This window comes from Brassica napus, chromosome C8 (genome assembly GCF_020379485.1).
Source record: "Brassica napus cultivar Da-Ae chromosome C8, Da-Ae, whole genome shotgun sequence".
NCBI lineage: Eukaryota > Viridiplantae > Streptophyta > Magnoliopsida > Brassicales > Brassicaceae > Brassica > Brassica napus.
The window spans coordinates 4014893-4039700 of record NC_063451.1 but is presented as its reverse complement, the minus strand read 5'-3'; the positions used below and the strand labels follow the sequence as shown (position 1 = coordinate 4039700).

The window sequence follows — 24808 nt, the reverse complement described above, 5'->3', positions numbered from 1 at the left end:
CATTAAAAAAAATATTATACAAAGAAAAACATAGATATAACTAAAAACACAAATATAAAAATTATTTTTTAAAAAAATATAAAACAAAAATATACCCACCCTTTTAAGGGCGGGTCAGAATCTATATATATATATATATTGAACATTATACTAACTACTTTAACAAAATCGTAATAAAAATGAAATAATTGATATTTAGTCAAGTATTATTTGATAATCATGAACTAAACGAAACAGTTTTTGATTTTTATTTTTTTTTGTCAACTAACAGTGTTAGATTTTAAGTATATTTAAACAATAGTAGGCCAATATTTCACATTTCTTGGAAAATAAAAAGTCTTATTTGTGCACTTCATCCGAAAAATTATTTACAAGTTACAATATATGACAAAAGAAAAATAATAAATTTAGTTCACTAGAAACATTTATCATTTTAATTTTTCCTAAACGAAACAATTGTGAATTTACAATATTTTATGATGATTTTGTTTTCCTTTTATTTTTATCTTTTGTTTCTTATTAAACAAAATAAATTAAATAAAATTATCGATGAGGTTTAGCATATATCGATACAATTAAATTTGATATGATGAAAACAAATATTACTAGGGCCGAAGGAAAAATAACAAATAATAAAAGATTTTTAGACTATTATGATATTTATTTAAAACAATATAATATTTTAATAAAGTATTTTTTTTTTGTTTCTTAAAAAGAGTAAAATAGATGTGGTTTTTATCTCATTCTTTATAAATTTACTTTGTTATTTATATTTCAAATTTAGATGGATATATAAATCATTTAATATTAATAAAGACATGCATAATTTTACCAAAAAAGAATAATAAAGTCATGCATTGATTTTGAGAAATTTCATAGGATAGTTATTTTTAAGTTTTTGTCACAAAAATAATATTCAATGAAGAAAATAACCAAAATAAGTTTTATTAAAGGGTAAAAATGTGTTTTTACAATATAGTTAACTAATGTAGATTTAGGGTTTAGAGTTAAGGGGTGAAGTTTTGGGGATAAGGTTTCAAATTTTTTAAAATAAAAAATAAATATTAAAAAATTTAAAATAGAAAGAGGTTATTTTTGTCAATTTTTTTTAGCGCTATTCTTGTAACAAAAACTTAAAAAAACTATTTGAGAGAATTGCGATAAAATTTTTACTGGCAGTGTTTTTGAAAGAAAAGACATTGTTTTGTCATTTATTAGATAAACGAAAGAAGCATAAACATAATCATAAATCAAGTCATCCAAAGTGATTTACATAATCATTCATAAAGCCCACTAGTTTTCGACGCGCATTTCCGCTTCCTCTTCGGGTGCAAAATCAGTTTTAATGTGGAGAAAAGTATGAATCTAATCTACAGTTTACATGTAATCATATCAGCTATCGTTTGGCAACTGAGATCAAAAAGATTCTTGATGTTTAGATAATTAGCCATGTTAATCAGGCCAAAAAGCGTAAGCTTATACATATTCTTCATAAACTCGGCATCCCAATTTCTGAGTTCTTCTTCCATGGAAGACAATGAATAACCATCACCATCAGGGATGACGACGTGTTTCTTGCAATACTCAATCACTTTGGCGAGGATCATGCCAGTGACATATGGTAATAGGGATTTTAGTGCCGACACAGCCATCTTCAACCATATAAGATATCATCTGCGACTGTACAGCCACCGCTTCTGGAACCTCAAAGATCTCACCATCAGAACTTTTTACTCTAAAAATCTTAGAAGTCGACATCGTTGGTTCTTTAGATTGATGAAATTTAGAAGTCAGGAAGTTCAATCCCCTATATGTTAATCCGGGAGCATTACAACATGTTTTCGTAGCCACGTGTCACACTACGAAAAAACACAACTATATATAGTGAGGAAAAATAACGAGGAAATTTAATCCTCGTAAATTTACGTCGACTTTACGAGTATCTTACGAGAAAATTAAAAAGCAACGTTAGTTCGTCGTAAAATAACGACCAAACGATTTCCTCGTAAAAACGACGTAACATAATGTGGTTTTTACGAGAAAAAATAGTTTCCTCGTAAACTCGACGTAATAATAGCGTCTACTTTACGAGGAAATATTTTACGTTTACTTAACGACAAAGTTCCGAGTCCACCAACTTTATAGGTGTAACACGTTTTTTGTTTCGGCTACCTAACTAAATTTCGTCGTAAATTCCTAGTAAACTTTCAACTACCAGATTCGAAAATTCCCTATAAATATGGACATTTGAACATCATTTTAATTACACCAACAAGAAAAAAATAAAAACGTGAAAGAAAAAAAAATGTCGGGCTCCGGGAATATTTTCGAGTTGCGGAGGTGGATGTATATGCACAGAGATGCTAACGGGAGAGTGACGAAAGAATACCTTGAAGAGCTGGAGACATTTATGCATCAAGCAGATTCCATACTGCTCACCCAAGAAAGTGGTAAGATGTTCTGTCCTTGTCGGAAATGCAACAATTCGAAATTGACAAATCATGAAAATGTTTGGAAGCATTTAATAAATAGAGGTTTCACGCCAAATTACTATATCTGGTTTCAACATGGAGAATGTTATAATTACGAGAATGAAGCTAGTAGTAGTAATAGCAATTTTCAGGAAGAACCGGTTGATCATCATTTGCATAATGAACATAGTTACCATCAGGAGGAGCATATGGTAGATTATGATAGGGTTCATGATATAGTAGCTGATGCAGTCGTAGCTCGTGATGAAGATGAAGAACCTAACATAGATGCAAATTTTTTTTATGAATTGTTAGATGCTGCGAATCAGCCACTTTACAGTGGTTGTAGAGAAGGTCTCTCTAAATTGTCGTTGGCTGCTAGAATGATGAATATTAAAACTGATCACAATCTACCTGAAAGTTGCATGAATGAATGGGCAGACTTGTTTAAAGAGTATTTGCCGGAAAACAATGTGTCTGCTGATTCTTAATATGAGATTCAGAAACTGGTTTATAGTCTTGGGTTGCCTTCGGAGATGATAGACATTTGCATCGACAATTGCATGATCTACAAGAAGTTAGAAGAATGTCGATTCTGCAAGAAGCCACGATTCAAGCCGCAAGGACGAGGACGTAATAGGGTACCATACCAAAGGATGTGGTACCTACCAATTACAAATAGATTGAAAAGATTGTACCAATCTGAGCAGACTGCCGGAGGGATGAGATGGCATGTCGAGCATACTCAGACGGATGGTGAGATGACTCATCCATCAGATGCAAGAGCCTGGAAACATTTTAACAAAGTACATCCAGAATTCTCTAGCAATAGCCGGAATGTGTATCTCGGATTATGCACAGATGGATTTAGTCCATTAGGAATGTTAGGGAGACAATATTCATTATGGCCAGTCTTTCTTACGCCATACAACCTGCCACCGTAGATGTGCATGCAACGGGAGTTGTTATTCTTGACCATATTAATACCTGGTCCGAACCATCCAAAAAGGTCTCTGGATGTTTTCCTACCACCACTGATAAAAGAGTTGAAGGATGGTCAACATGGGTGAGAACGTATGACTGCTCAACGAAGACGAATTTTACAATGCGAGCGATGCTTTTGTGGACCATAAGTGACTTTCCTGCCTATGGGATGTTGTCTGGATGGACTACACATGGGAGATTAGCTTGTCCATATTGTAATAGAACGACAGATGCGTTCCAACTGAAGAATGGTAGGAATACAAGTTGGTTCGATTGTCATCATTGATTTCTTCCCGTTGGCAATCCGTACCGAAGAAACAAGAAATTGTTTAGGCACAAAAGGGTTGTAAGAGACACTCCTCCTCCATATCTAACTGGAGAACAAATTGAAGCGCAAATCGATTACTACGGAGCTAACAAAACAGTTCGTTGTGGTGGTAATTGGCATGTCCCCGGTAATATGCCTGATTTTTACGGTGTTCGGCACAACTGGCACAAGAAGAGTATATTTTGGGAGTTGCCATATTGGAAGGATCTTTTTATGCGCCAGAACCTCGATATGATGCATATAGAGAAGAATTTCTTTGAGAACATCATGAATACAATCTTGAATGTCCCAGGGAAGACAAAAGACAACATAAAATCGAGGTTGGACTTGTCGGATATTTGCTCTAGAAGTGAGTTACATATAAAAAGCAATGGACAAGTTCCCGTTCTGATATTCAGATTGTCTTCAGAAAAAAAGTCGGTGTTGTTCAACTGGGTGGCATCAGAAGTGAAGTTCCCCGATGGGTATGTTTCAAATCTCTCTAGATGTGTTGAAAAGGGTCAAAAGTTCCCCGGGATGAAGAGTCATGATTGTCATGTCTTTATGCAACGACTACTTTCTTTTGCATTTGCGGAGCTACTTCCAATAAACGTACATGAAGCACTTGCAGGTAGTATATTATAACGCATTAATTTTATAATGGTTTAGTTTGCAATAATTTATATATGACTACTAATGTATTTAATTGTTTTTGGAATATACAAGGCATTGGAGCATTTTTCAGGGATCTGAGCACACACACTCTTAAAGAAGAAGTCATGGAACAACTTCACGAAAACATTCCCATCTTATTGCGCAACTTGGAGAAGATATTTCCTCCGGAATTTTTTGACGTCATGGAGCATCTAGCTGTCCACCTCCCATATGAGGCATTGCTTCGTGGACCTGTACATTACGGATGGATGTATCAGTATGAGCGAGCCATGAAATATTTGAAGGAAAAAGTAAAAAACCTCGCAAAAGTTGAAGGTTCTATAATTGCTGGAAGTTTGACGGTAGAAACTTCTCACTTCACATCGTACTACTTTGCGTCAAAAGTATGTACCCGGAAAAGAGCTCCAAGAAGATATGATGATGGTGGTGTCGCACCAACATATGCAGTTGCTGGTGTTCCAGACATCTTTAGCCAGATTGGGCGAATCGGTGGGAAATCGAAAGAGGTTTGGTGGTCGAGTGAAGAAGACGCTCATAGTGGACACACCTATATTCTACTCAATTGCGAGGATCCATTGATGCGTTATTTTGAAAGGTAACATATTTTATGGAAACTTCTAAACACATATAAGTATAAATTATATAATTTTCAAAGATTAATTAATATAAAATTTGATTTTACAGCCTATTTGTTTCTCAAGTCGAAGAAACATTCCCAGGTATATCCACAAGTGACGTAGACAGAAGGAAAGATCAACACTTTATTAAGTGGTTGAAGAATCAAGTATTAACTCAAACTCTTAATTTTTGCAGGTTGATCGATCAAACTCTTTTTTTCATACATGATTTGTATTTCAACGTTCTCTTTATTTTTGCAGGTTGATTATGATGACGACGCAGATTACCCTACGTGGTTTCACGAAGTAATTCAAGCTTCACTTGCAAAGGTCACCACATCACAAATGTATTTCACACGAGACTATACTTTTCACGCATATGAGTATGGTAGACATCGGGCGACCAGTAACTATGGAATATGTGTGAAAGGCGAAACAGATTTCTACGAGATCTTGCAGAAGATTATTGAAGTGGAATTCTCAGGGTTATTGAAGCTGAAATGCATCCTCTTCAAATGTGAATGGTTTGATCCCATCGTCAACAGAGGTGTTCGGTTTAACAAATTCGGTGTAGTTGATGTCAATGGTGGACGAAGGTACAACAAATTCTTTTTTTGGCATACATGATCTGTATGATTGATTAATTTCTACGTTGTCTTTATTTTTGCAGGTACAACAAATTCGAGCCTTTCATCTTAGCTTCATAAGCAGACCAAGTTAGCTTACTTCCATACCCTCGGATGAGAGAATCATGAATAAATTGGTTAGCCGTGATCAAAGTTACACCTCGTGGACGAATCATCAGTGGAGAAGAACCACCATTGCAAGAAGAACATATAAATGAAGTCGAGGAACCTGAACAACAAATTGATGACATCCTTCTCATTGATCCGCATAATCATGAGTACGAAGATCTTACCGACGATGCCACAGACGAAGCTGTTGAAGACGAGTTTAATGAAAATGATGATGTTTCTAGTGATGATGAGAATGTCGATGTATCCGAGTGATATATTTGTTTTTAATATGATTGATTTTCAGAATTAATGTATGTGATTTGATGGATTTAATCATGAAAAACTATTTATATAATTTGATTTTGTGTAAGGTAATAGGGGGTTTGAATTAGAAAGAAGAGATTGAAATTATAAGTTAAGGAATTATAAAGGGAAGATGGGTTTGGGGTTTGGAATATATGAAGTAGAAGATAAGGAAAATGGGATTTGGGGTTTGGGGTTTTGGATTTTAGGGATTTAAACATAATCCTCGTTATGTCCTCGTAAACTAACGAGTAACTTACGATGAATCCTTAAAATAAAGAACGCGGGACTCGTTAATTCCACGCGGGCCTTTGTATTTCCTCGTAAATAAAAGCATGGGCCTGACTATTTCCTTGTAAATTAACGAGGACATTACGAGGAAGCAAAACGTGGGCCTTGCTAATTGGTCGTAAATTAACGAGGAAGTTACGAGGAAACAAAACGCGGGCCTTGCTAAGTCGTCCTAAAAAAATACGGGCCTCGCGAATTCCTTGTAACTTTACGAGGAAATTACGACGACTCTAATTTCTTATATATACACACGCGAGCTCACTTCCATTTCGTCTCCACTTCCTCTCCCTTTCGTAGCAATGGTACGCTCTCTCTATTTCCTCTCTAATTTGATTAGTTTATGGTAGATTAGGTGGTTAGTGTAGGGAATTTAGATATGTTTACGGATTTTATGTTAATTAGTGTTGATTAGGTGGTTAATGTAGGAAATTTAGCTAGATTTACAAAATTTGTCAATAATAGAATTTGTTAATTAATGTTGATGTTAATTTTAAAAATTAAAAAAAATTTCCAGGTTCGAAAGAACAGACTTACTCCCCATTACAGAGAGATGTTCGGTGAGCCTGGTAGTCGTTTATACCCGTCTTCCTCAGCTCTCGGTTCTTCTTCAGCTCCCGGTTCTTCGGGTCCGGAGACTGTCCTCGAGACTCAGTCTTCTCAGAGAGTCTCTCGGTCACCTCCTTCTGATGCACCATCGGTTCCTCGATTTATTGCACCATCGGCTCCTCATGCTCATGTCCCAGAGGTGCCTCCTCATGTGCCTCCTCCGATGGCTCCTCCGATGCCGGCCGAGATTCATCCCGATTTGATGGTGCCGCCGAGTGCTCCTTACTCGCAGTACACTATCGAGGACCTTCTCGCTCAGCTAGGCAGAGAAGGTTTATCAGTCCTAAACCTTGACTAACCGGACAGAACTTTGTGGTACGTTAATTTTTTTTAAATTCTTTTTAAATTCTTTTATAACAATAATAAATATTTATACTTTAAATTTGTTTTTTTTTTCAGGTTTGGGGTTACTTCTCCGAGCCACATCCGAACTGGAAAAAGACGCCGATCTACGTCAGAAAGACGTGGTTCAAAAGTTTCGCTGTAAGTAATTAATTAATTATATATACTTTAATTTTTTATTATTTAGATTTTTTAATTTTTTAAAACTCATTCTTAATTTAACTTTTTCTGTTACAACAAAAATACCATTGGTCTATAAGGGTCAATGAGAGGGTGAAGAAGGCGTTTAACGCGAAGGCGAAAGTTCGCTTGTTGGACACGGTCTCCAACTGGAAGGGTGACTGGATCGTGAAGGGGTATGAGCGTGGCAAACCCCCTGAGCTCACCAAGGATGTGTGGGATGGCCTCATCCGTTATTGGCGGGATCCTGATGCCATTAGAGTCGCCGAATCTTGCTCTGCCTACCGTCAGACGGGATATGAGCACGGCCACGGACCGATGCTTCACTCTACGGGTCAAAAACCCCACGCCGGTTTCCGTCTCGATATGGTAATTAAATATTTATTTTAATTAATTTATATATATATATATATATATATATATATATATATATATTCTAACTTTCTTAAATGTTTTCTAGGCCAAAGAGACGGGAGAACTCCCGTCTCTTTTGCAACTTTACGAGAGGACCCACAAGAACAAGGCGGACTAATTTGTAGATGCTAGGTCCGAGGAGATCTTCAACGACTTGGTTGGTCAGGTTGAAGACCGCCAGACCCAGCTGACCCAGGAGTCCACCGACGGATTACCCGTCACCTTATCCACACTTGAAGTGGATAGGATTTACGAGGAGGTAAATTTTTTAAATTTTTAAATTTTTTATTATTCGTTTAATTTAACTTTAACTTTTTACTAACAATATTTTTTTTTTAACGTTGTCCCTAAGAAAAATGGACGTACGTTGGGGTTTAGTTCCGTCAACGATGTTCCGAGAGCGACATTGTCTTATGGTCAGAGACGGGATGATGAAGTCACTCAGCTGCGTAACGAGTTGGACTCGACGAGATCTGCGTTCACAGCTCGTATGGGTGGAGTCGAGGGCTTCTTTGACGTTGTAGCGTCCACAAATCCGTAATGGGAGTCCTTGTTGAGGAACATGCGACGACAAAATCTCATTCCAGGCGAGTCATCCGACGACACACATGACGAGGCGGATGTAGAGAGGAGGAGTGAGGAATTCTACCGGGCGCTGAACGACCCTTAGCTCTTTTTTTTTCTTTTCGTTGGTTGTATTATAAATTCAAAACTTATTTATGTATAAAATATTTTCGTATTTACGTTTATTTTTATATTATATTTTTATTAATAAATTAAATAATTTTTATTATATTTTTTAGATCTAAAAAATAAAAAATCAAATTAAATTCGTAGCTAAATTACGACTACATTACGTGGAAAATTTGCGAGGAAGTTACGAGGAAATCGTTTACGACAACACTACGAGGAAAGCTTACGGAGTATATTACGTGGAAAGATTTACGTGTTTTTTACAAGGAATTACTTTCGAGGTATTTACGAGGAAATGTAGCGTCCTCCTTACGTGGAATATTTACGTGGTTTTTACGACGAACACTGTGCTTTGTCTTTACGACGAATTGTGTTTCTCGCTAGTTTACGACGAATTTGCGAGGAAATATGCGTTACGACGAACGAATAACGACGAAACGTGTTTCCTCGCTAATTCCCCGTAAAGCTCGTTTTACGACGAACTTACTACGAATTTCGCCATCGTTAATGTTATGTTTTCTTGTAGTGTCATCACTAGGATGATTCTTAGAATCCTTAGAAAAATAAGTTGTTTCATACAAATATATGTTATAATTTTTATTAAACTAACTATCAAACTGATTAATAGTGTACAAAAGAATATTCTGAATTCTTTCCTTAAATAAAAGCTACAAAATTACCTAATGTGGTTAACATATATATGACAATTAATAATTATGAATAATACATGTTTGATAAAACTTTGTATCCTCTCTCTTTTTTGTTTAATTTTATATTATTAAAAAATTAGATTTTTCTTATATGTTATATTTTTAATTTTTTAAAACGACTATAAATTATTAAAAATGGTAAAAGTCCCACAATGAAAATTTTGTGATCAATTGTTTAAATTGTTTTGTTCAATCAAGAGACAAATGATCATAAATCGTATGAATATGGAGTCTCATTAATAAATATTCATATTATATGTATCAATATCATTTAAATTAAATTATGTACTATATAAATATATATAAATATGTTAATTTAAAATTTTGCATTGAAAAATTATTGAGATCTTAATATTTTAATTTTGAAATTTTTATTGATAAATCTGACATTAAAAGTTTTGTGATTATCGGTTTAAATTTTGTTACAGCAAATATACAAATGTTAATAAAATCATATGAGTAGGAAGTGTCAATGATAAATATTTATAAAATATACTATATATATATGTCAATATCACTAAAGTTTAATTATATATCATATAAAGTAAATAAAATGATTGTTTTGATTTATTTACCAAAACCATGATTGTAAATATACAAAAGGTATTGTTAATTTCTCCTGGAAATCCTAGAAATACACTTTTTCAAATCGAAGTGATTTTAAATATTGGAAACACTATATTATTTCATTCAGATTAAATATTTTAGTCGATTTTAATTACTAAAAAGCTTTTAATGGAATATAATGACAAGATTCCAATCACCTCCTTTGAGTTTGCTCGAAGAATGAGAGATTTGATCATTCGTCTAATATTTGCTTCTCCCTAATACCCTATCTAGCTATTATAATTTTAAGAATGAGAAATTTGAACTACTTATCATAAGTTATCATTTAATAAATCAAAAAGCTCTTACTTTATATATAGTTTACATATACTAGAAAGGTAAGTGTTATATTTTTTTATCGGTATACTATTAAGTAACTAAACCTCAAAAGTGTAAGTTAATAAAATAAGTAATTTTTGTTGTTGTTCTAGAATTAAGATGATTTAAACCGAACATGTGAATATATACTGGACATACATTTATATTTTGAGTCTGCACTTATATTCTATAACAGCTTAATATAATAGATTTGAACACTAACCTCTGAATAGAGTTTGCCGGTGATTTTCTTCAAAAATTTAATCCTTAGATATGTATCTGGAGTGAAACTAATTTGTGTAGATGTTCTTACAATCGATAAAAAATTATAGTATTACAAAATGTTAAAATCATTTAATGATCGAACATTAGTATAAAAAATCACTCCGCGGTTATCATCTAGTACTTATTGAAGTGTATGCTACAAAGTTCTTTATTTATAGGATTTAGTTTTCCGTCAAATTCATAACTTCTTTTAGAAATCCTTTTTATATTAAAGGCGAAGCATTTAAATTAAATTCGTTCACATTACCATTGATATGTGGCGGTCTCGCAAGAATTTAAAAACAAGGACGCTGACGTGACGTATTTATAGAGCTTCTCAGAATTTTTGTGTGTTTTAACGACAAAGTTTCCTTATTTACGTTAACTAACGAGACGGTCGTTTAATCATCATTGATAACAAATCGATTGAGTTGATAGAAGCCGGAGATTAGTTAGATGAGATAACTAGATGGAGACCCACGATGTTTATGCAGGCGGAGATTGGTTAGATGTTTATGCAGTGTTTATGCACTCGGTGATATCTAATACCTAATAACATTACGGTGTCTCAATTCTATACCTAATACCACGACAAAGTGTTGTAGGGTTGTAAGGTTTTGTCCGAATCTCAAACAGAGAAGGTGTTCAAGAGATTTTTCCAGAGTTCATGGTTCTCAAACCTTGCTCAGAGACATATAGGGAGATTCGAGCAACTTCGAGGAGGCTTCGATGGAAGCATCTTCAGTAGTTCTCAAACCTTGCGCAGCCGTTACGGCGGGGGAAGAGTGTTCCACCGAGTTGGAGACGGAGGCCATGGAGGTTTCTTCGGCCGTTGTCGAAGAAACGCCAGAGAAAGCGTAAGGCCGAGCTCGATCCAGAAGAAGAGGAGGAAGAAAGCGACGGTGAGATTGAAGAAGACATGATTGAGGAGAGCGAGGATGATGACATAGATCTCTTAGAGGTGCAACAGTGGGATGTGGACAGCTTCGATGGTTTGGTGTATTCTTCCTCTACGGAACGATATACGAATGTCATCTCAGTTCTATACGTTTTTTACATTAAGCCAAAAAGGACCAGTTGTCATATACGTAAATTAGATTATTATGGTTTAGTATATTATGGTTTTTTATTTTCATACAATAAGTAAATCATGTTTTTTTCACAAGATTTTGTTGTTAGTTCATGCACGAGAAGGACTAATTGTCATATACGGAAATTATGATATTATGGTTTAGAATATTAAACCGATATCAATCAAGAGTACATATACCAAATTAAACCGTCCGTGTGGGTGTGCTCGATATTTAATTGTTTTGAATGATTGGCAAGGTAAATTAATGATAGTAAATGGCATATATTTCACATTTTTATGTTATGGCAATATATATATCTTAGAGTGCTTGGCAAGGTTAAAATATATGCTACTTTTTCGGTGGTACACGAGATCTACCGTGCATTGAATTACGTTTAGAACACCTATATAAGACTCCTTTATCCCATTCATAAAAGGCATTCCATACACTTGAAACCTAAGAAATTAATCTCATTCTACTATGATGGCTGCAATAACTGCACTGAGATTATTACAGAGTTCGAGGATGATATTACTTGTATACGCACACCAATTAACCTAATGTGCACACTACCACAATCGAATGGTATGTCGATGTAGCACTTTAGGATCGAATCCACAGAGACCAACGATTACACTTTATTTTTATAGGATCAATATCAAGCTAAAATAATATGGGGGTTTTAAGATTTGAGGGTTTCGTGAGAAACAAGTAGCAAGATTAATTAAAGTATTCAGATGATTAAAATGCTAGCTTAGGGTGATTTGATCGGGTGTTAAGCAAGTGCGAGCCAAACAATTATTCAAGTTCAATTAAGAGCAAGTCTAGAACTCGGATCACTCAAATAGAACAGTCCACTGTCATGGTACTGCTCCCTATGCTGATCGATCTTGATACCTAAACTCTCGTTTGGATCAAGACGCGACAGCAATCAATAGAGATCAAGTCCGATATGTTCACAAAACACCCTAATATATACTTTCGCTGATTAGGGATGCAATGCTCATTCATAAAAGATCTAGCAACCTATTACACGGTTAATGAACAGGTTAAACCTAGGATTTAACATTAAGCGACCAGTTTAATGCAAGCATTAAGAACAGTTATGAATGAAGACAATCAATGGTTTCACTTATCTATGTTTAACTCACGGATCTAACACCCTAACACCTTAGACTAAGCAAGTGGACTACTCAGCCATAAACAGAGAAATCACGGAGACAATAGATGAAGAAAACATGCTGAATCAATAAAGAAATAAGATAGGGTTCATGATTCTTCTCAAGAGTGTAGAGATTCTTCTCCCTTTACAAAGTAGCAAATCCCAACAATGGAGCTCTAGAGTCTGGTTTCTTCTCCAAAAAAAAATAACGTAGAATAATAAAGAAAAATAGAAAAAAAGATATATGGAAGCCAAAGGCGGCGGGGAGAGAAAATAGGGAGATTAGGGCAAATCCCGAAATAGGTTGTAGTTTCTTTAAAAATCTCTGCCGCTGGAATATGCACTCGGGTTGTTCCGCGCGATCGGGAACAGTCGTCAGACTGCTCTGCGTGAAAAACTCCAAATTTGCACTATTTTTCTCCTCTTTTCCTCCAACTGGTCTATCTCCCATCCAATGCAACTCCAGACCTGTAATGACTCGAAAAGGACTAGGAAGACTCGATAAAGACTTGAAAACCAATTAGAAAACATATATACAAGATGCCAAAAACACCACCATATATCAGAGGACTTGAGTCAAAGTCTTGAAAATCATGACCAACACTGAGATGATTAACGAATTCAAGGACTTGAGTCAACCAAAGGTATTGTAATATATTATATGTTTGAGTGTTTGATTCATTACGGCATTACATATTTTTGTAATATTTTTTATATTGTAGGGAGTAGTGAATACTTTGTTTTTGGAAAACTCTTTAATTTCAGATGCACCGGAGGTAAAGTATTGTTTATTTTAATTGGTTTGACCTCTTAATCTTGCAATGTTTCTTACGGTATGTTTTTGTACAATTTTGTAAATGTAATACAAGGTTCATTAATGTTTTCTGGAGGGTCGTCCTAGGAAGGTGAAGCTAATGCATTGATTCCTGCTAAACGCCAAGGAATAACCGTTTTTAACTTGGAGGAACACTACGATGAGAATTTGGTGAGAAGGAATCCGTGTTCAACTCGGATAAAAAAGGAGAAGCCTGACAAAAGTGGCTGAAGGAAATTAAGGATTGCAAGGCGTTTTACAGAGGCTTTCGTTTTCATCTGTTGTTTTTTTACTATATTGCAATTGTCTTTTTCAAGCGTTTTGAATTATGGGAGATATCTCTTTGTCGAACTTCTTTGTTATTCTTAAACTAATGGGAAGCCTCTGTTTTATTATTTTGTTCAAATTGTTTTACGAGTTATATACGTTAGCTTAACAACAATGACATCCTAAATTTCACAATGTTTTAAGGTAATAGTAATAAGTTTAATTGAATTTTCTTTGGACTAACGGTTTTACCAATAGAATATGTATAGTCTAAAATGATCGTAGTTATTATTTTTAAATCCAATATATCGTTTCAATATTTTTACGAGTACTTAATACACCTTATATATGAATTTGATAAGCTTAATTTTACATGTTTACGTTAGATACCCGTTATATTGTATTATATTAAAAATGAATTTTGTAAGTCAAGTTATTTTCGATTAATTGTTTTGACATTTAATTTAAGAATTATACTTGGAGGTCCCCTTATTATTAACTCTCTCATTAGTCTTGGATTTTAAGAAAGAAAATTCAATAAGTTGCATAAATAGGAAATAAAATATATTCCTAATTATAAGCTGGAGTTCGCATTTGACTTGGAGATTACGCAACCATTCAATAAGTTACCGGGAAATTTGAAATAATATATATTCATAATTAAGATCGTGCGTTCGTACCAAGTAAAACCAGTTTGGAAATATTATTATTGTTTTTGGAGTTATAAAACTATGGGAACACAATATTATATGTCCCGTAATCTCGATCTTATTGTTATTGATAATAAGATTGATTGTCCTATTTTCCATTGTTTCACAACTCTTAACGTACATGGAATATATTTTATTTCCAATATTTCGATATGACCTACTTTTTAACCTAATGTTTGAAGGTTGCTCTATAATACTAAGGGTATGAATGGTGACGAAGGAACGGAGAGGAATTATCCATTCCTTAATGTTCCTGAAAAAAATCACCATTCACAAGGAATAGTTTTTCCTTCTCATTCCCTACCATTCTTTTTTTTTTGTAGAGAAATAAAGAACAAAATTGTTCATTCTTAAATTTGAGAAGGAACAACCATTTCCTTTCATTCCTGCAATTTTATTTCGCTACGTTCCTTTCCTATTTGTTCCTCTTATTTCCAGAATGGTCACCAGTCGAACCCTAAGACGTTATACTTTTTCTCTCACGAACACTAACAAAGACTCGCAAGAAGTTGATAACGAATAAAACGATGACAAATTTTGATCAAGTGTCTGCATTGAAACCTTTCAAAAAAATGTGGAGAATAAGGGTTAAGATAATTCGGGTATGGAAAAATTACTCTGCTTGGGCTGGAAAGAGCATTGAGATGGTTTTAGTCGATTCAAGTCTAAGTCATGTGATAACCTTTGTAATGCTCGATATGACATTATTATATATGGATTCATAAAACGCAAGTGAATACACATACATATATGTACACTAAAGTGAATACTTATATAATTAAATATTCACCGCAAGTGAAGATGCTTAATCTATAGGAAACTAGGAAAGGTCCGCGCTACGCGTGGGATATGCTTTACGTGTTATGTATATACATGTATTATTTTTGTATGTTTTCGTTGTGTGTGTTTTATATTAACATTTGTAAGAGAAGTTTATAATAACGTTTATGGTTTTTAAGAATGTTTGGACGTTGAGGAATTATTATGTTAAGATTTACAGTAAAAGTTCTATAATTTGGGACCATAATATTTTATTAATTTATAGTGTTATTAGTTTATGAAAATTTTCATTTTTTATATTTTTATATTTTAGAAAATATTTTTGTATAAAATATGAAAATATTTGATTTTATTCTATGCATATTATTTACAAATTTTAAATTCGACTTTCATATTGCTTTTATTATATTATTTAGTGTATAGAAACAATATTTCATATAATTTAAATGTGGTTTTCGCTATAATTTTACTAAAGATTATCAAAATATATTGAAGTATTAAAAAATAGAAATAATTCTATTTTAAATATAAAACAAAAAATCCATTATTTTGTTTGTACTTATATAATATATATATGTAATTTTATAATTTATGATTGTAGTATGACCATATATTTACATCAAATCTTCTAAAAAATTATTATATTATTATTTTATCGATTTGTATGATATTTTGAACTGGTCCAACTTGGGACCAAAGAAATTTATTAATTAAAGTGTTTATTAATTTATCAAGTATTAATATATAGTTTTTATAGTGCACATATAAATATACCCGATAATATGTTATTTGATCATATATTGCTCATTCACTCGGCTATTTATGGGTGTTCTTTTTTATTTTGGTATTTATGTTTGTTATTTCTCGGTTATGGAACTTAATTGACTGTTTAAATATTTATAAAATTCGGTTCAATTTAATTTCTGTTATTTTGGTTTTTGGTTTTGTTTGAGTAACAAAGTTGAGAACTTACTAAATATGATTTTTAAAAAATTGGATCCAATTTGGTTCAGTTCTGATTTTTTAAGTAATTTTGAATAATTTGATTAAAACGGTAGATAATTTGGATTTTTGGATTAAATATTTTCGTAATTCATGTTGTTTGGATTAAAACATCAAATAAAAAATATTCAAATAATGGTTTATTATAGTGTTTTAAGGATATTTTGTTATTTAAAACTAAATACTGTATAGCTAATATTTTAAAATATATAAGCTATATCTTAGATATTCTGGTATCTATTTTGTTTTTGTTACGGTTTTGGTGTAGTTTCAGTTTGTTTGGTTATGAATATATATGAACATTTTGGCAATTTGTAATTTTTTGGTTTCGTCTGATTTAAACTCACATGAGGCCAAATGAATTTCAGCTATCACGTATAGACATGGACCACTTACGTGTGTGGCGTAAAGTGCGGACTTCCAACGCACAATAATATTAGAGGTTTTATTTTACTTTGTTTTTGTTTTTTACAAACAAAATATTTATATTTAACTATCTTTACTTAAATTAATTTTTTTTTACATTTTCAAAACTAAACTTGCTGAAATTCATTAAAAAGAATATAGAAGATCATGTTAAAAGTAATTTTCATTCAAATTTTAGAAAAAAATGTCAAAGAAAATTCTGACCTACACAGTAAATATGTACTTCATCAGGTAAAAACGAAAGCAAATGGTCAATGATCTATTCATATCATTGAACTATAAGAAACTGATGTTAGAACGTGCATCCGGTCCAGTATTGAAATATTATCGATAAATAAGGTAGAAACATGAAATCGAGATCAAACAATGTTTTGAAAAAGACCATGCAAACGAAGTTTCAGAAAATGCAGGAAACTATTCATATGGGTAACTTATGCAGCTAAGCTTTCGCCAGAGTTGTTTGAGAAGCTGTTGTGGTTTGATTCAGTAGAGGCGTTGTGGTTTCACCGGGACTTCACCACTGCCGATAGCTATGTTAGTTTCTGTTAACTTCTGACCATCTGAGCAGATGCAGACACACATATAGCACCACGCGTAGCATCACCACTGGGGTGGTTATTTCCGCCCTGTCAACAGACATTACAATATGTCACACTGCTAGAAGCATTGAGAGCATATGCATTTAGCTCGGACACCATAACAGACTCAATTTTCTTTACACCACCATATTTAGTAGTACTTGTGGAGCAGCTAGCTCCAGACTCATTCAAACCAGCAGTTGGTCAAGTCAACATCTATTTATTTGCAAGTTCCAAAAAATATACACTTGAATCATCATTAATAGGCGACCTGCAAATTTTAGTGTATTTAGTATCAGAATATTTCTATAGGCAAACATTACAAACAGAGATAGTAGAGAGATGGTTTTGACCTCCAACAAACGTGGGACTAATTCTGGTAGCAACAATGACCGTAGGCTCCACACGTACCCTAAATAAGTTCTGGTGAAGTTGACTGGCCTGAACATCAAAAGCACTGAGACAAACAGTTGTAGTCCTGAAAAAAAAATTGGAGCATTTTAGGCGCTTGGTCTTAAAGATCCCAGAAAAGTAGCCAGAATCATCATGTTCCTCTAATCTTATTATAAAACAGATCACTGTGTGGTGTAAAATAAATACCAATAATTATCTTATCTAAAGGTCTGATTTGGAGATCAAGGGATATGGTAAACAAAAGTATGCATCACCAAGCTTTAAATTAAATAGGATATATATTCGGCAATAAAACTCTTGGATGCAGACAATATGGTCTCAGAGATTTAAAACTTATTATTACATAGAATATAGAGGGCTGATAAAAAAATGGAATATAGAGAAACAGAAAAACAAAAGAAAACAAAGATTTGAAAGCATGAAGCAACTCTTTGTATCACTATCAAAATTATATTTATATGTGTTTGCTTAAACTATTCTGAGATTTTAAATAGATACTAATCTACATTTTTTCACCAGCATTATCATATGTGTATATGTTTATCAAGAACATAACAGAGATCATGAACAAAACTAAACTGTATATGTGAATTGCTTATGTATCTCAATCTAGAAAACTATTCATGTACTCAACACTTACATATGGATGTATGAATAAGTTTTTTCACCAAGATATGAGTACAGGTTGTGGAAACTATCTAACATCTACACTTTATGGGTAATGAAAAAATCCAGTAAGCGTGTACAATTTTTTATCATGTACATAGATTCCCGTCTTACCTCTTGAGAGGAAGAAAGGCTATGGAGTGAGATTACATGGTCTTTTGAGGTGGAAGGTCAGACCCTTAGCTCTGCAACTCTTTTTCTCGAACTATTTCAGTGTTTTCCCAGTTTACAAAAGCTCTGCACAAAAAAATCAAGACAAATTGTCAGTTCGTAGGAAACCAAAAAAGCGCAGAAAACTTTTAATCCAAAGTATTTTAATGGACATCGAAGTTTTTATAAAAAAATAAGATCCATGAGAAGAAAAAACGATTCAAATGATAACAGATCAAATTAGTTTACTGGAGAAAGCAATTAGTAGCAACAAATCAGATCAGAACCTTGAATCATTGTTGACCCTGATAGGTCAAAAACAAAAGGAATTTAACTTTCCGATATGAATTAAAAAAAGAAGTGAAAGTAGGAAGAAAGAGTTACATGACATTTTCTCAAAAAAAAAGAGTTATATGACACCGAAATTACCTGAGGAGCATGTGACACCCATGAAACACTTAGGTCATGAGTTCGCCGCCTTTCTTAAGCATTCTGACTTCCCAGAATCTGAACATTCGGACTCTGATGGTGTTGGAATGGCGTCCAGCTTTGAAGTCGGCGAGCAAAATCGTTGGGACAGCCATTCCTGGTGTGAGGGTTTCTAAAGATTTTAGTGATGCGAGAAGGAGAAGCTGATGAATCTGACAGGCCGAGAACCCTTATTTATAGGTCTGGATTCGTAGTATTTGAGGAAGGAAGGAGACAATTGAATGATCGCTTATGGAAGAACGCGAACCCTAGCGGCGTGAAGGAGATGAAGCCAGGAAGCCCAATTTTTTTTCTGCCTTACTTAAATGAAACGATGAGTTTTGGTTAGAGAGGACAGGTGTCACACCCAGAAGAGTTGAGTTTTCTAGCTGGCATCCGACGTGGAGCCCCTCGGGAGTGAGAAAACTCTATTTTATAATAAAAGATTCGGAAAAAAGAAATTATTTTTAATGTTTCATTTGACCATTAACCAAATTGTAATAAAATACTTTTTTATAATTTTCTGTTTTTCTTCAACAATTATATTTGATTTAAGTTTGCATGCGTTCAGAAATTAAAATATGAAATGATTGGTTAGCTTCAGGATAGTCTAAAATTATTATAACATGAAACCGTATTAATAGTCTTAGGGTTATCACCAAAAAATCAAAAACTTCAACCATTTTAACCGAACATACAAAAACCGGGATGAGATTTAAAATATAGTTATATAAATTGATATTAAAACCCAAAACAACCAACCCAAAAAGAACTAATATCCAAATTAAAGAGACCTAAAGTCTTCTTATCTTCAAAATAACAAAATTATTAATCTCATCCGTTATCCTAGTGTAATTTATTTTGAGTGCACCAGTGGTGGAGCCAACATCATTTCTTATAGGGGTCATTTATTAAAATAATTATGTGATATTACTAAAAGAAATTTAAGATGGGTCAAAGTAAAGGTTCGAACAAGTGACATGGGGGTCATGCTGGATCTTAACCAAATGTTCCAGCCAAAATCAATAGTACATAAGCTAAACCCGTTTATTTTGTAGAAGTCATGTTGATCAACTGAACCACCTCCCCACCACATGGCTCCGCCACTGAGTGCAACTAAAGCTTCTTTCATGTATTCCAAGACAATTGAATGAGTTAAGCTTTTCCTACACAATCTATATTTTATTTTTATGTAATCACTAGAAGAAATTGAGCCTATAAAAATATTATTCTTAATAAATAGTTAATTAATTTTATTATATAACTAATATAAACATAATATCTCTTAGCGAACATATTATATAGTTAAATATAAATAATATTTAATTATAAAAAATTATTATAAAAATTAAGAAATTAAAAACAGAAAATATGTAATTAAATTCTAATCAATTAAATTGAATTTTATATAACATAAAGGAAATATAGTGCTTTCAAATATATTATTATTAGATTATATTTTGATAAAAAGTTTGTCATATATAAATAATTTGTTGGATAAATAATGTATGTAATAATAAGTATTTGTAATATAATTATGCCCGTATTTGCAAGCAAAACACCTAGTTCTCTATTATAAGAAAATATTTTGATTTTCTTTTTTAAAATAATTGAATTTTTTTTGTATTCGAGCTCTCACGTTAAAAATTAGAGCGGTTAATATCAATATTACTCTTAATGAATAGATATGATTATTTTTGGACTAAAAATCTTTTTTACTTTTTTTCTACAAAATACAGTAGAATGCTTATAGGTAGGTGAAGCATGCAGTAGAGTAAGATTAAGTATTTGAAATTTTAAAAATGCACTAGAATGCTTATAGCACTCAAAATTTCAGAAATAATTAATTTACATTGAAATAGGTTCCCAAATTTATAGTAAAAGAATTATCAATTTTCTTAACAAAATTGTTTATAACAATAAACATAATTTTTTTTTTGATCAGACCATACTTGCATTTAAATTAGAAGAGTTTAAACTCCATTAAAGGAGAATACAACAAGACTGCACTGAGCCAAACAAACCAAACACTGGTAAAGTAAAAGATAGAATGGCGATACAAATCACAAAAAGAAGCCATATATGAAATTGCATCACAACAGTTTCATAGACATTCTGAAAGATCGCATCTAGTATAACCCATAGGACCACACATACTGCACCATCTGGGAGGAAGATCCTTGCAATACCAACAATGCTTGTTCATCCAATTCACTCCATACATGAGGAAATATTGGGAAGAGAGACTGCTCCAACAAGGAGACAAACGGGTAATCTATACCCACCATAATCATGTTCATCCGGCTAAGTATACCAATGAACTTCTCCTTCAACTGCCACCAAAAAGAGAACAAATACACAACACCAATAATTCGAATGAAGACGATAACATGACTGCATACAACAGTAAGACTGCACACAACAGTAAGATAACTGCACACATCAGTAATAAATCGCACCGAAACGACATAAGGACCACCAAAGGCCACAAAGGTGGAAACAACAGAAGCTATGTCCATCAATAAACTGAATTAAGTATTACTTTTTATAGTGTTTCTTCTTCTTTTTCTTCTTTTGTATCCACAATTATGCTGTTGCTTTAGCAAAACCGTTCTTTGGGTTTCTAAAATCTTGAAAATCGCAGACCGTAAGGTACATGTTCATGAAGGCCTCACCCAAAGTCCTACATTCAAATCACATAGAATTAATTAAATAAATATCACTGTTCAAATGTTCAAAAAAAAAAAAAAACAAATTGAGTTCAACAACGTTATAACTTACCATTTGTCAGTGTTAGTTTTTTTAGGCACGAATAAACGAATGAGACTTGTTTATCTACCCCTTTTAATATATATATATTATGATTGTACATTGCTTGAACTGAGGGATAAAATCTTTCCTCTAACTATGAAGGAGATCATGGGCGCATCAACCTTTTCGCCTGGAATTAAACGTGCTTTAAAAGTAAGTGATGTATTTGGTAGTGCAGCGGTAGGTTTGAGAAAATCTTTTTGACTTGATTTTATGATGAGATCAGTGTCGATAATCCACCACAAAAGTTTAACGTTGTGTTCGACACGTGAAGTTCTAATATATAAAAGGAACTTCCCGTGCCAAACACAACATTAAACTTCTGTGGTGGATTACCACAGTGACCTTACCATAATATATCATGTCAAGAAATTTGTTCGGACCCCCCACCATTGCTTCACTACCGCCAACATTATTCTTCTTCTTCATTGTGAAACTCACAGTAACATGCGATAATTGTAAGCCACAAAAATTTGGAATGATGATCACTGTTGCTACCTAGAAAAAAATCCCTGAAAGTTAACATCTTGTTGAGAAAGTTTTTTGGAGATAAAATTAAAAAGAAGTAGAAATGATGAAAATAAAAAGAAAAGATCGATATTTATAGACTTTATTCATATGATATATATATATATATATTATCTTATGTTATGACTTTTTATTTTATGTTAACATATACATAACATGATAAAACAATGATCAACCTGTTTTTGTTGTTGTTGTTGTTGACATGTTGTTGTCGTTGTTTGCAATTCAACATGTATATTTAACATGTCTAACTAAAATAAAATACCATGTATAAAATTTACATGACCAAAATATGTATTACACAATCAATCTATAAACACTGCAATATTTTAGTTTGTTATACATCATTGTGTTTGAAGAAGGTATGTTCTGTTCATATATTTAAGCTACGAATGCATTTTGGAGTCATGCTCGGTATTTGGCTTTAGTAGCCAATGCAACTGATAGAAAATCCTCTTTGTGGTAGCTTATCCAATAAGTGAATCTAATAGAAGAATCACTATAAAACCAACGAAAACTATTTTCGAGAATTACAAATAAATGTTGAACAAATATTTACAAATTAAGATATATATCTCGTTAAATGTTTTTGAAAAATCTTGTCAAAAAGATGAAGATATAAATCTCTGATGCATTTGATGTAAAAATGAGTTTTGATTAATATAATTTAAAATTCATTCCAAAAAAAAATACAAATTAAACATGAGACTAGGCAAATCTACATTATAATGGGAGATTTTTTGCTCTCTCCTAAACATGTCCACATCAGCATTTTTTAAATGGTTGAGGGAGGACTCACAGTCGGTTTGGTTTGGTCATAAATTTCTCGCATTGTGGTTTCGGTTCTCCGCATTGATTCAATCATTTGGTACGCTCAATTATGAAGGTAATTTTGGTTATTAAACAGAACTCTGCGTTTTATGATTTAGAATAGGTTTCATTGTTGTCGTCCTTCGTCTCTTCAACGTCGCCTCCGCAAATCTTTGACTGCAAATACAATGAATTCTTTTCTTTTGTAAATGGCATTCTTAACTTAAAAAGCATGAGACCAAAAAAGTCTTACAAGCTAAATGCTATAGTTAAGAGCCCAGCCCAATTGAATCACATGTAGAACCCAAGTAAAACCCATAGTTGTTGCAGCCCAATAGAGGGAGTTTCTGATTGGAAGGAAGGGGAGGGGGTGGAGAGGTCACGGGAGAGAACGAGAAACTGCAGAACCTACAATGAATTCTTCTCTCAACTCTTAGTTTCCCCTATGGTTCAACGTATTTCTCTTAATCTCACCAATAAATGTTGATGCCAACCTCTCAGTTTCCTTCATAACAGTTCACTCATAAAAATGCAATCTAAACCTCAAGCTTTTGATGACCGAAAAACTTAGGGATCTCTGTAAATAGGTGGGATCTCTTGACCATTAAAGTTTCTCTGAGTTTCTCTTCTGTGGAACCCTATAACGCTCCTTTGAAAATGTCCGCCTCCAACAACCTTTGACGATCTCCGCCTCGGTCAGTCCTCTAAGGTGATTGTTGACCGGCTCCTCCGCTCTGGGACTCACGAAACATCAATAAGAACGGAGAGCTCATGGGTACAACCCTCCTGCTACTAGACGGAAAGGCACCAATCAAAGAGGCACCGATCCATCCATTTCGTTAATTGATGTTTTATGTAGTAAATAAGAGTTTGACAATTCTATTGCTTTCATGTTCTTTTCCCAGATTCTGATATGCAATGATGGAGGGAGTTGAAATCATCATAGAAGGAAATGGATTCATTGTGGGATGCAGACTTTTTTAAGCAAGTAGATATTGATGTTCATGTAAATATAGTTGAGCTCTACAATCTTCTAGCAGGAAAAAATGTAAGTTTCATTTTTAAAAAAATATGTTTGTTTCTAAGATCAATAATGGTCGTTTAAATGTTCCGTTGAACTACCAACAACAACTCTAGGGGGTACTTTTGTTAGACACAAGTACAAGTCTCGAGTGTCTATCGGCTACATGAAATCAGGTCCAGTCCTATCTCAAAAGTAGAAATACAGCTTCTCTGATCAGCTTCCTTCTTTCTGAATCAGTTTATTAGTTTGTTCCGACTCACGTCTTTTTGTGTCTATAGAGCAGAGGAATTAGATACCACGAGCCCGAGTATTGGAAGTTTGGTGAGAACAGGAACAAATACTTCTGTCACGCTATTGGACAGTTATACGCCATTGACCATTTCAAGAGAATTGACTTCTTATATTTCCCATAATTAGTAAGATTTAAACTGTTTTGTCTACTTTGCATTCATACCTCATTCTCCATCTAATTTCTTGCTGCTACTTTATAATGCTCAAGCCATTTTCTGCACAAATATGCAAATGGAGATATTACATTGGGTGCTTGGTTTATTGGGCTTGATGTCAGGCATATGTGTAGCTGCGTTTGAATTGACATCTAGCGGTA

The 24808-nt window shown here is 33.4% G+C and overlaps 1 pseudogene; it reads right to left on the bottom strand.

The window, feature by feature from the left end:
• Window positions 1-1281: 1281 nt before the first annotated feature.
• On the bottom strand, window positions 1282-2055 carry LOC106423718 (annotated as a pseudogene).
• Between the last annotated feature and the right edge of the window lie 22753 nt (window positions 2056-24808).